Below are 12911 nucleotides of genomic sequence, written 5' to 3' on the forward strand. Positions count from 1 at the left end.
CCACGCGCAAAATCCAGTTGACCTCACTGGTCATTAAAAGGTTCCTAGAAGAGGTTGAAATAATTGCACCACCAAGATCAGCATCTACGTTTATATGGAACCTTAACCTAGTTCTATCACAGCTAATGAAGACACCATTTGAGCCAATGCACAACTAAAATTCATAACACTAGAAATGTCTTCCTTGGTAACCATTACATTGTTATGCAACTGGAGGCACTCGCAATATAAGGAACATACCTACAAGTACACAGAGATAAGTGTAGTCATGGGAAAGCCCACATTATCTGCCTGAAGTTATATATCACTTTCAAGTCATTTAAACATTCTAGCTACCAGCTTTCTTGCAACAGCCATAAGACTCTGATGGTGGGCATTAGAAGAGTAGTTAAGTCCTACTCAAACAAGAAAAAAAGAATACAGGAATGGAAACCAATTCATTGTTTGATTTGCTTCTGAAAATATAGGCATGCCTATCACAAAGGGAACCCTTGCAAAATGGATAGTGGTCACCAACCAGGCATTCTACAATCTAGAAAGAGTGCTATTAGAAGAGAGACAAAGAGCTGAGCCCACTAGGGAAAAAAGAATCTTGTCTGCCATTCTTAGCCAGTGCATCCATAAATAATATCTGCATGGTTTTAACATAGTACTCCTTCCTCTTTTTCGTGAAGCACTACCGTGTAGACAATATTACAACCAAGTTAATTATCCCTCACAGTATATGTTTCCAATACTTTCAGAAAAAAAAGCTTTCTTCAGATCTGTCAACATAAGGCCAAAACCTGAAATACTATCAAAACTATGTTCTATGTTGCTGAAGCCCACCTTGTGACCTATCTGGGCATGTTAGCAAGAAAATATGATTGTGAGAAGATAGAAAAGAGGCAGGTTCCAATAAATTGACTAACTGTCCACTACTGACCTTACTCATGAGTCTTTAACCAAATCGCAGATGGGCCTTACAGCATCCAGAGTTCAATTAAGAAAAGAGCTTTATTGGAAGTATTGTATTTATTGGAATTTTCAATAGGGCAGGCCTTAAAACACCTGTTCACAAACACACTCACTTACTTCAATCCAAACTTCTTGGTGGGGTAAATACTGTGCAATGATTAATACACAACATATGAATCCCGAAACAAAATTCACAATGAAATAGAAACGCTTACCTTTAGGAGTAGTTTTGCAGCATGAAGGCTTTTCAAGAATCGTATCCAACTGCCCCATCTCCCCTAGAGTAGGTGGTTGTTTTTCAAATAAAGTAGAACATAACATGTACGGAGACCTAGAACAGTACAGGTCACAAAAGGGTGGAAAAAGAATCTGAAGATGGTGATCACTCTCTTAAGCTTCAAGAGGTGCAGCTAACTTCACAGGGGGAAGGGTATGCAAAGCTACTCATCGAAGGTCAAGAGGAAAAAATGTGTTTTGCCATACTCAAAAAAAAAAAAAAAATGGTCAAGGGATCTTTCTTCCTCCCATCTGTCTTCTCGGTCCTGCAGGACCAAACAATCTGATCAGTCATATACAGTTTGAACACAAGTGTTGCGCCCTCAATTATAGGACATAATAATTTAGGCCCTATGTCCTGATGTTGAATAGAAAAAAATATAAGGGCTCTGGTAGGACTACCGTTACCCCGACATTTCTGTGGTTGAACCCAGAGAAATCCGTGCCCTCCACTGGACTAAAATAACAACCAAGGGACCAAGCACACGCCTCCCAGAAGGTTCAGCTGGATTCTCGCAGGAGCTACAGCACAAGCTGCTCCCCCATGGAACCACAGGACCTTGCAGGCTTCAATAAGTGAAGCTTGCATGCTTCCACGGTTCCATGTAGGTGAAGGTTTTGTGGGGGCACCGTGGTACAATAATAAAAATAAATGGGGATAAAATGTTGGGTTTGTATTGGCTGGCTATTGGGGTAGGCTCCGTTCAGGGGGCTCTGGGTCGGGCCTTGCAGCTAACCCCATGCCATGGATGCCCTTTGATTAAAACAAAAATACTCAAGTCTGAAAATAACGGTGTAAACAAACAGCTTCTCAATTTTCAGACCTGAAGGCTGTTTAGTAAGAAGATGGCCTCCAAAACAATAATCAAGCTAACTACATCTTAACTGGGCTACTACAGTACTCCAAAGCAAAAACAACAAGTGATGGACGGAATGCTGAACATTGTCAAACACTCACCCCCAGTCACAGATCTGGGTTTAATCCATCGTTCTGCCAAGCCAGGTCCTCACTGGACTGGAAACAAGCATCCTGGGACCGGTTTCGGGGTTTCACCCCTCATCAACCAGGCTAGCTTGAATCCAGTGGCATGGGAAGCACGGGACCCACGTCTGGGCATACCCTTCCCACTTAGGGCGACAAAGCAAAAACAACAAGTGATGGACGGAATGCTGAACATTGTCAAACACTCACCCCCAGTCACAGATCTGGGTTTAATCCATCGTTCTTTTGCTCACCATGCCACCCCAGTTTGGACCCAGCCATAGGCAAATCAGTCTTGACCCTGTTCCTCATGGGAACAGTCCAGCCCGAACTGCCAAGCCAGGTCCTCACTGGACTGGAAACAAGCATCCTGGGACCGGTTTCGGGGTTTCACCCCTCATCAACCAGGCTAGCTTGAATCCAGTGGCATGGGAAGCACGGGACCCACGTCTGGGCATACCCTTCCCACTTAGGGCGACAAAGCAAAAACAACAAGTGATGGACGGAATGCTGAACATTGTCAAACACTCACCCCCAGTCACAGATCTGGGTTTAATCCATCGTTCTTTTGCTCACCATGCCACCCCAGTTTGGACCCAGCCATATGCAAATCAGTCTTGACCCTGTTCCTCATGGGAACAGTCCAGCCCGAACTGCCAAGCCAGGTCCTCACTGGACTGGAAACAAGCATCCTGGGACCGGTTTCGGGGTTTCACCCCTCATCAACCAGGCTAGCTTGAATCCAGTGGCATGGGAAGCCATCCAGTTACGCTATCCCACAGCGTTTGTATTTTGCTTTACTACAGTACTCCAGCCATTTGCCAGAGAATGAAGAACAAAGTGTGTTTCATAGACGAGCCAAGATAATTGCAGATAACACTAATGATCCGCTATTTAAGAAAATCTGTGCTTCAGCATCCCTCCAATTATGCTATTAAAGCTCTAGCTAAAAGATATAGGGCCTAATTACAACTTTGGAGGAGGTGTTAATCCGTCCCAAAAGTGACGGTAAAGTGACGGATATACCACCAGCCGTATTACGAGTCCATTATATCCTATGGAACTCGTAATACGGCTGGTGGTATATCCGTCACATTTGGGACGGATTAACGCCTCCTCCAAAGTTGTAACCGGGCCCATTATGTCTTCCCACTGATTCAGCCTGTACTGGTGATTTAGGAGAATCTGAATTCCACAAGCAGACAGCTGATCCACATAATTTAACCAGATATGAGCTATCCAGGAGAGGGGCTTCAAGTCTGATGACGGAAGCAACAAAATTATTATTAAAAATACAAGGAAGCAGAAAGGTCTGCCACGGATATACTTAAACTCACATTTAAGGAAGTTACAGAAATCAAATCAACACAAAAACACATATAAAATTGAACAGGTAAATAAGAAAGATATTTTCTTTAAAACAGATGGCAAATGCCTTCCTGTGTGGCTCCTATGGCCACCATCAGGCTCAATGGGCATCCCACAGACCCTGTTTCCATTGGCAGGGGCACCAGACAAGGCTGTCCCTTGTTGCGCTTTTATTTACCCTAGCGGTAGAGCTGTTGGCCATCAGTGTTCGCTGCACCAAGGAGATAGAGGGCATCCCTTTTGGAGGGCAGCTACATCAAGTTAATTTATTTGTGGATGACCTGCTTCTTATTCTGATGCGCCCTGCCATTTCCTCCTGGCCGTGGTATCTTGCCTTAGCGCCTATGCAGCTACTTCAGGCTTCAAGGTGATCATGTCTAAATCGAGTATACTCAATCTGATGGTCCAGAAACATGATGTACCCATGTCACAAGGACTAGCCCCCTTCCAATCTTTCCTCTGGTGCGATCAGATATCTGGACCTTAACTTCTCACCCACACTCACTACCTGGACGGTTGCAAATTGGCTACTGTGCGATTATGGAGGATCTTCAGAAATGGCGGTCTCTCTACATATTGTGGCAGGGGGAGGTTAACTTGGTTAAAAGAATATCGTAGCACGAGTCCTCTGCCTTTTCCAGACTCTCCCTACACTAATCCCACAGGACGATATTACATGGCTTCATCGTGACCTGTGCATGTTTATATGGAATGGGATGCGGCCTGAATTTCTAACGCTCTCTTGACGCAACCCTGTGATGGGGGACTGGCCTGCCCTAACCTCTTGGTGTATTATTGGGAAGCACACTTGCAATACATTTCCGCTTGGGTGACATGTGAAAGCCACTGGTTCCATATGGACAGGAAGGTAGTATTTAGGCCTTTGTGAAACTTGGCTTGGCTTGCTAAACACACTCAGCCACATAGCGCCCTGTGCTGCTACCCCCGACTACGACGGTCTTAGATATGTTGGATAAACTAGCACTAACAAGAGGACTGACAACGTTCCCTTCACCGAATCCCCTAATTTTAAGCAACCCAGACTTTGCCTCCTCCAGTCTCCACATGCTTTCTGGGACTACAGAGCACTGCACGACCTATTCTTGGGACCTTCTATAAAATCCTTTGTCCAATGTAAGACAGAATACCACCTCTCTGATGTTGCTAGGCTGCAAAATCTTCAGTTACGACATTAGGTGCTCCATCCCTCAGTCTACTTAGAAGTCATCCGACCGTACACACCCTCAATGGCACAGTGATTTACCCGCCTGTGGCATGTGATGGCAGTGGAACCACTCTCCCACAAATTGTCCTGCACAAAAGCAACATTTTAAACAATATGGCGCCCCCTAGCTTTCACACATAAGATTTACTTGCTTTAATTTGCCAAAACTGAGAACATTGGAGCTATTCCTCTAATCTCTTGCTGGAATGATACTCTTAACTCCATGCGTACACCTCCCTCAATAAATGAGCTTGCAACACTACGCAACACCATATGATGAACTCCCACCACTACCATACGTCCTCAACTCTGACCTGACCAATGTTTTCTTGGTTCTTGTTATGAAATATGGCTGTTAATGTTTCTCTTGTTGACCCCCCCCCCCCCCACCACACACACAGAGTGACAATTTGGATTAATGTATTAGCTATTCAACAGTTGAGAGCTTTTTCTCTCCTTACATCCATAAGTAATGCTCGGCTATAAACTCATCTTTAACTATATGTCGCTATCACAATTATATTGTCATTGTTCCAGTCGCACTTTGTGACCAATTCTTTCCTTGCATGATTTGCAAATTCCAATAAAGAGTTTTAAAACAAAAAAAGTTGGCATGATCACCCAGACTAACAAATGGATCAGAGAAATTGAAAATCTGAAATGCAAGAAGAAACCTCACAATAGAATCTACATATAAAGTGCACTGCATGGAAATGCAAGGAAATAGAGAAACAACATAAGAATAGTAGGAATTGCAGATGGTACTGAACGTACAATAGAATGGTTGACTTGTACGAAAAAAACAGCACATCTTTTGGGAGAGAAAATACTAGAAGAAGAGAAAGTTGGGTACTCCTATTGTTAACTGTAGCCAGAGCTCATAGGATGCGGAATGCTACTTCTTAACAATGTGCTCAATCTAGAACCGTGATGGTATATTTTCAAGACTACCAAATATAACATTTTTGACTAAAGCCAGGGACCAAAAAACAGATTAAAGTGTGTCCTGGACGCTACTTCTCAATATTCACTGCAAAGAGACCTGGGGAAATGAGAACCTCAAGCTGGGTGGTCAAACACCATTCAATTTTGGTTTAGGATCATGGCCTCATAACCTTAGATTTAAGATTAAGCACTGCAAGGGAGGTTAGACCACAATGTACATTGTATTGGGCTCTGCTAAATGAAGAGATTTATATCAAATACAATTGGTTCTCATGAAGATATTTTTAAATAATATCCAGTGTGCTGTAGATAACTTAATATGCTGTTCTTTGAAGTCACAGAATACTTTGCAACAGCCTAAATAAGGTGCAAAGAAGGAAAACCACAGCACATCCCAGGAAGTTGTAATGTTCCAAGCAATGAGTAATCACTATTTGCGGCGCCGCCAACACAACGCAGTGAGAAACGCGTGGAGATATTTGAGGCTTACCATGGTCCTCATGCTTTTCCTTTCTTGACCGCTTTTTCAAATCATAAGACATCAATCTGTCTCTGGCACTTTGGAACATCGAGCCAATATCTTTACTATAGCCTTGATAAAGTCTACCCAGACGAAACACGTGTCGGCTTTTGTTTATTTGTGCTGCTGTCCATTTGATAAGGATTTCTGTTGTCATCCTTGATTCTGGCTCCAAGATGTCTGCTTGGGCCACATGCCATTGTTTCATCTAAAGACATTACGAGGAATAAACTGGAACATTACAACTTCCTGGGATGTGCCGTGGTTTTCCTTCTTTGCATATCATAACTGTAACCCCTTTTGGGGTGATAGTTCACGCACTCTGTGGCTGGGTGCATACCATTTAGAGCACTCCCCCTATCGTTCTACGTCATCATGGGCTTTGCAAAAAAGCAGTAGCTTATATTTGGAAAGTGCGCTCTCTCCTTTACACAGCCACCTTTTTGCTTAAGCCTAAATAAGGTGTCTGCACAGAAATAGGTCTTAAATGGCAGCTGGCCTCCTTTGAGCATAAACATTATGTATTCATTCAAATGCAGAACCCTCTTCATAATACGATGTGCAGTGAGTTACCCTTACCTCAGATTACAGATTAAGTCATTATACACAACAAACTTTAACAAGCAGCCTAGCGCATAATATAAAGCTGGAGGCTTATTAGCTATCTACACTTGAGACAGAGCTACAACTTAGTCTATTAGAGAAATTCCAGACTAGGAAGAAAACCTGTTTACCTACGTTAAAAAATATAGATTTCTTCGTGAATTACTGCTCCTATTTATATAGATCTACAATAGATAGACCTACACAAATGCAGGCAATAGAGCGGTTTTAAGATCAGATCATACTGCTCTCTCATTGTCTGGAAAAAAAAGACATGCCTTTAGCCCCAGTCACAGCAAAACTCCAGGATGTATTAAAATCAGTTTTTTCAGCCTGACTAGACATGGACACTTTACCCTGTAAAATATTGAGAAAGGGAATACTTCCTTTCTTTCTCCAAATAACAAATAAAATATTTAAAGAAGCAGCCTCATCCACTTCCAAAAAAGAGAACTACACTCACCCACGAGTCGGCTCTTATCATCCTATAGCAACATTGTGCAGATTACAACCATTATATGCCTTTAATAGCCACCAGATTAAAACATATTATTTCAAAATTGATCACCATGGATTTCCAGGTGCAGATATCATAGGGCACACAAATACTGTTATGGTATTGATAGACTGAGCGCAAACAATGCTAGCGACAATATATTTCATATCATTAGATGCCTAAAAGGCATTCAGCCGTGTAGAATGGTCATTTCTCTGGGCAACCTCAATCATTTCCCTGTGCTATTAAATGGATACCGATTGCATACCGGTTGCACATGCACTTTATATGAAACTTTCCCTATGACAGTTGGTTGAATCCAACAGCTTACCTATAACCTTTGTGGTGTCCAAAACATTAAAGTTATGGTGTATACTAAGGGTGTGCTAGTTTTCATTTCCTGAACCCATACCTAGCTGTTTCCACTATAAAGCCTATCACAGTTTCCTTTGGAGAAGTCTCTGGATACAAATTAAATAATGACCGAATTCAGACCCTTCCTGTTGGCCTTTCTTCCCAACAGAGTAAAGTATTTTATACACCTCTTTTGGAAGACATTTCAATAATAATAAATGAAAAAAACTTTTTCATTAGTAGGACAGGTTAACCTTATCAAAAATTATTTTACTACGCAAGCTGCTGTGTCTTACAGTAATCACCAATTTATCTTCCTAGGTCATTCTTTTCAATACTGGAAGTTACAATTTCTTTGTTTATTTGGGGCCATAAGCTTCCCAGATGTGCCTTTTGCTTTCTCCAGGTAATACTGACCTCCCTTTGTTATCGGCCAGCATTAACTATACAAATGTCCACATTAGTGTGGAATATTTTTAATACATGTTCATATGCTAATGTTTATTTTTCCGGCCCTGCTCCATTTTATGAATTCTGCTTTGACAATTCCAAGAGACACCCCAGGCTAATATGCCAATATTTCTGCTGGTAATTTAACAATGTGCTTGGGTCTACTCAACCATGTATCTAAAGTAGAAAACAATAGCAATACAGTATTTGCACATAAGAGCAGACCAGACCGTAGACATGTAAACGTGTATGGGTTTGTGGTTGCCTTCAGTACATGTGAAATGTTTATTGTCCCCCACTTCCTCACCCCTTGGGCCAAGATATATATCCACCCCTGTTTTAAGAGCATATATGTTCTTCCCCTAAGTTCTGAAATGTAAATTGAAGGTCTCTAAAAACTGATTATTGTATGTCTTCAGTGTACTTACAGAGAGTGTGCTTAAGGCACCACACAACACCATCTCAGTCAATATGTAGTTTAACATGCTACTTTTGAGAGCTCTACAGAGTAGTCCTGTATCTAAACAGATACGTTCAATGTATTCAGTGGTCTGAAACTGGGTTATATGTTTGGAGGCTTTTTTAAATATATGCTCTTAAATGAATGCGTGGTGAGGGTGTAGGACTGCTGAATCATTTGCAGAGTACACAGGTATAGATATATTCAAACCGTAGAATACAGATGCAGGTATGAACAAAGGGTAATAATATTAAGACAGAAAACAAATATTAGTGTCGGGTAAATAAGAGCAGTCAAGAATCTGCACTCCATTCTTTTTATTTGGACACAATTATTACATATGACTGTTAAGGGAGGGGTATTGGAAAAAGTGTCAAATAAAATAATAGCCTCGACCTCCCTAATTAATTTTAATTCTACATATTTGTTTGTTTAATTTTCTTCTCTTATTGGGAAAAAAAAAAAGAAAAACTGTCCCAGCCGTTGTTTCAGTTCTGTGTCAAAGAACTTAAATGCTATTGTCATGCGGCTAAAACGGAGGCCAAACATTAATGGCTTAAACAGTAAGTAGGACTCTTTATGAGACATTGTCACAGGCTTACAAATTAACAGATGTGCTGTTCCAAGCGTCCTATATGAGACTTTATTTGTATATTTGTATTGTGTTTCCTTTTAGGATTTGGCCTAAGCAAAAGATCTTTGGAGTGTCTTTTTGGATTGATGGCCTTCATTTGAAAACGTTATTAACAAATAAAAAACATGGGGTATAGAAAAGCCCCAGGGAAATGGTTTTTCAAAAACACATTATGCTAAATAGGGTACCTCAAATGGATTTTGGTCTCGGAATGTTTTTGGATATAGTACTCCTTTGTATGAAATCTCAGACAGATACTTAAAATGGACATCGGGCAGGTAGATTTAGCTAAGGGAGCAGAGACACGAAAGGAAAAATGACTAATTGTAGATTTCTACTGTGACTCAAAATCTACAGGAAAGTTGGTCTTGTTTTGTATAATTTTGTAGTATTCGGAGACATTGTGGATTCATTAATGTCCTTCTGTTGATGTGCAGTAATATTTTCCTGCAGCAATAGTTATTGGCTGCCACATGGAATACCACCTTCATACCTTTTAAAAACGTAATGCTTAAAAGAAAGTAGAGCAGTTTGAAGAAATATAAACATCATTTTTGAGGATGAATGCCATATTTGTTTGGATTGATTTAAAATTATTGATAAAGCATTATCTTAGAATATTTGGCTTATGATGAACTTGTGTGTATTGTGTAGCTTGAGTGAAATGATATAAATGCTGGAAACAACGTTTAATTGTATGAGTTATTACTTTTGGAATAAGTTGTATATTGTATGTTTTTTTTATTGTAACAGTAAAACAATTGCCCTTCAACAAGTAATGTATTGGAAAAAATAAATGCTATACATTGAATTCTAGAACCTTTTTCAAAACTTAGAAGTCATTTAACGTTCATGAAATAGATGTTTGATCTAATGTTTGGGGTTTATGTCAGTTTGCATGGTTACATTCATAAGAATATATTGCTGCTCACTGGATGGCCACGGCATAGTTATTCAGTGTTTTAATTGTAACTAAGGCTCCCAGCTTCACTTTTTACAGATTTGGTGCACATAATTGCAATTGGAAAATAATCTGCTTCTCAGCATATGCTTATTTTGAAAAAAATTGAAATTGCTGAAATTAGATCTTCTAATGAATGAATTTTCATGCCCTTGGTCTTAGCCTGCATATACTAAGTTGAAACAAGCATTTACAAAATGCAGAAGGTTCCAACACTCTACAAAAACCCGGACAGTGGCAAATACCTTTGTCTTGGGTTTCAGAGAGGTTAGCTAAGCATGTACACTAACATACCTGTTACTAATGATCACAGTAGTTCTTCTCTCTGCCTGTCTGAACTTTTTGTTGTATTCAGAATGATGCACATTGGCATCATACCATGGCTGCCTGCAATATGACAAGGGTTATCACGATTGTGCCAGTGCCAGCATTTTACCAGTAATTGTGAATATTGTGTTAGGGCAAGCATGTTTCTAGGGATCACTACTGTTATGCCATGCCCAACATTTTATCAGATATCACCATCATTGTGCAAGGGTCTGCATGTTGCCAGAGATTGCCTCTAATGTTACTGGATCTGCATGTTGCTAGGAGATTACTATGAATGTGCCAGTGTCAGCATATTTCCAGATATTACCACCATTGTGCAAGAAGCCAGTTTGTTGGCAGTTATTAGCACCACTTGCTGGGGCCAACATTGGATCTGGAACTTCTGCGAGTACAATGGCCAACCTGTTGCCAAGAATTACCACCATTGTTCAGGGCTAGCATGTTGCAAGGGATTACCTCCATTCTCCTTGTCTGCAGATTGCCAGGAATAACCACCCTGTGTCAGATAAAGCATTTCAGAGCACAGGGCAGCAGGCAAATCATTCTATCCTCACAGGCATCCACAGTGTTCAAACACACAGGCATGCACTGAGACATACGCCCATGCATATACCAACACATGCAATCATATACTTACAAATAAACAGACATAGATACACACACAAATAGGCACACGTGCACTCACACACATACAGTTTAAGAACTTAGCTTGCTACCTGACTCAGTGCAGTGCTGCTAGGGCGGGCCTTTAGCTTCTCTTGTCTTAGTCTTTGCAACTCTAGATAAGTTTACCCAAGAGGGTTGTTGGGGATGGAATCACCTTAATCCGTCTTAGAGGGGAGGATGTCGGGGGCAGACAAGTGTTCAAGGGGAGCGGGAATTAAATGCCTGGCGGGGCATGGAGTAGGGGTTGGCCCAATTTGAATGCGAAGTTGTGGAATGAGCTACAAGTGAACAGAGTAGAGAGAATGGGTGTTACTTATTTTGGGGGTGATTGCCAAATAAGAGTGGGGTGGGTCAAATAGCAGTGGGGGAAAGGGTTAGTAGAACGGGGGTGAGAGAGGGGAAGGGACAAATTGCCTCTCTTGAGTGAGAAACATCAGCCACAATGGAGATGCACTGATGATGGGATTTGCTTCCCTTCACCACTGCATCTGCATGAGAAGGGTGAAGTATTGCAGGTATTGCTGCATAGGGACTGCCTGCTTCACGAGGCAAAGGACATACTTTTCATCTCTTACAGTAAAGTTACAGGTTGTACGGAGGGCCTGGGTACATGCTATCAGCTCTTTTCTACATTAACTAAAATAGGCTTCACATCAGTGCTGCTACAGTTACACGACAGCACTGAGGCAAAACCTGAAAATGAACAGTATTTCCTAATGAAGCTTAAATAGCTAAATATACGCCTACTTGTGCTAGCACTACTTGTGCTAGCACTACTGTGCTAATCTTTAATTGAGAGTAGTATTCTATGTAGGTGACTACTTAGTGCACTAGAAACCTACAGAAATGAAACTCTGAGGGCACATTTGTCCGTTAAATTAATGTGGAAATACACCAGTTGCAATTTCATTTTTTAATCAACCTAAAAATATACGATAATAATTAAGAAAGAATAAAATAAATATGGATGAATACAGATGGAAATGTCTATACATTAAAACCATTAAAGAGATAGCTTTAATGAAAATACAATTAAAGTACAACAAGGTACATTTCAGCAGGGTGAAGCTCTTGGAGAAGATTCAGTAGACACATTGACAGTGACTTGGAATCATAAAACCTATTTTTGTGTGTAGCTGCAGACCCAGTGTGTAATATACCATTCCGCACTCTGGGCTGGTACTTGCACTCCTTGTAATTGCCAATTAGAACTTAAGTTTTCCACTGGTTTTTTTTAGGGACGAAATGTCACGAAATGTAACATGAGAACAAGCTTTCAACTGCTCTACTGTTACTTGAAAGTTAGCTGTTAAAAATATTTTCGAGACCTCACTCCAGTATCGGTGATAAGTACTGTAAAAAAGCTGAGACTAGTAATACTTTACTGCTTTCTTTTTATGAAGGCTAGATCAGAAGAGAACAATGGCAAAATGATTTGACAAATAAAGACAAAAAATAAACATTGTTGACGATCTATACTTTGTATTGTCTTTTGTTACTATAAGATTAATTCCAAATGCATTCAGACTAATTATGCAAGAGTGTTGGCAGCCTATCTACATTTATCAAACACACACCCATGCCGTGTGGCCAACTGTAAGTAAGTATTCTGTAGTCTGTTGTGTGCGTCCTCAGCCCTGTTTTTTAAATTATTTTTTTAGCTACTTATTTCATTTTAGTTTGG

General features: G+C 40.6%; 1 protein-coding gene across 4 annotated transcripts in view; it reads left to right on the forward strand.

Moving 5' to 3' along the window:
* The window catches only part of QSER1 (glutamine and serine rich 1), a 564431-nt gene that overhangs the window by 165855 nt on the left and 385665 nt on the right, over positions 1–12911 (forward strand). The gene's annotated exons all lie outside the window — the stretch shown is intronic.

Source organism: Pleurodeles waltl, chromosome 3_1, assembly GCF_031143425.1.
Source record: "Pleurodeles waltl isolate 20211129_DDA chromosome 3_1, aPleWal1.hap1.20221129, whole genome shotgun sequence".
NCBI classification, from domain to species: domain Eukaryota; kingdom Metazoa; phylum Chordata; class Amphibia; order Caudata; family Salamandridae; genus Pleurodeles; species Pleurodeles waltl.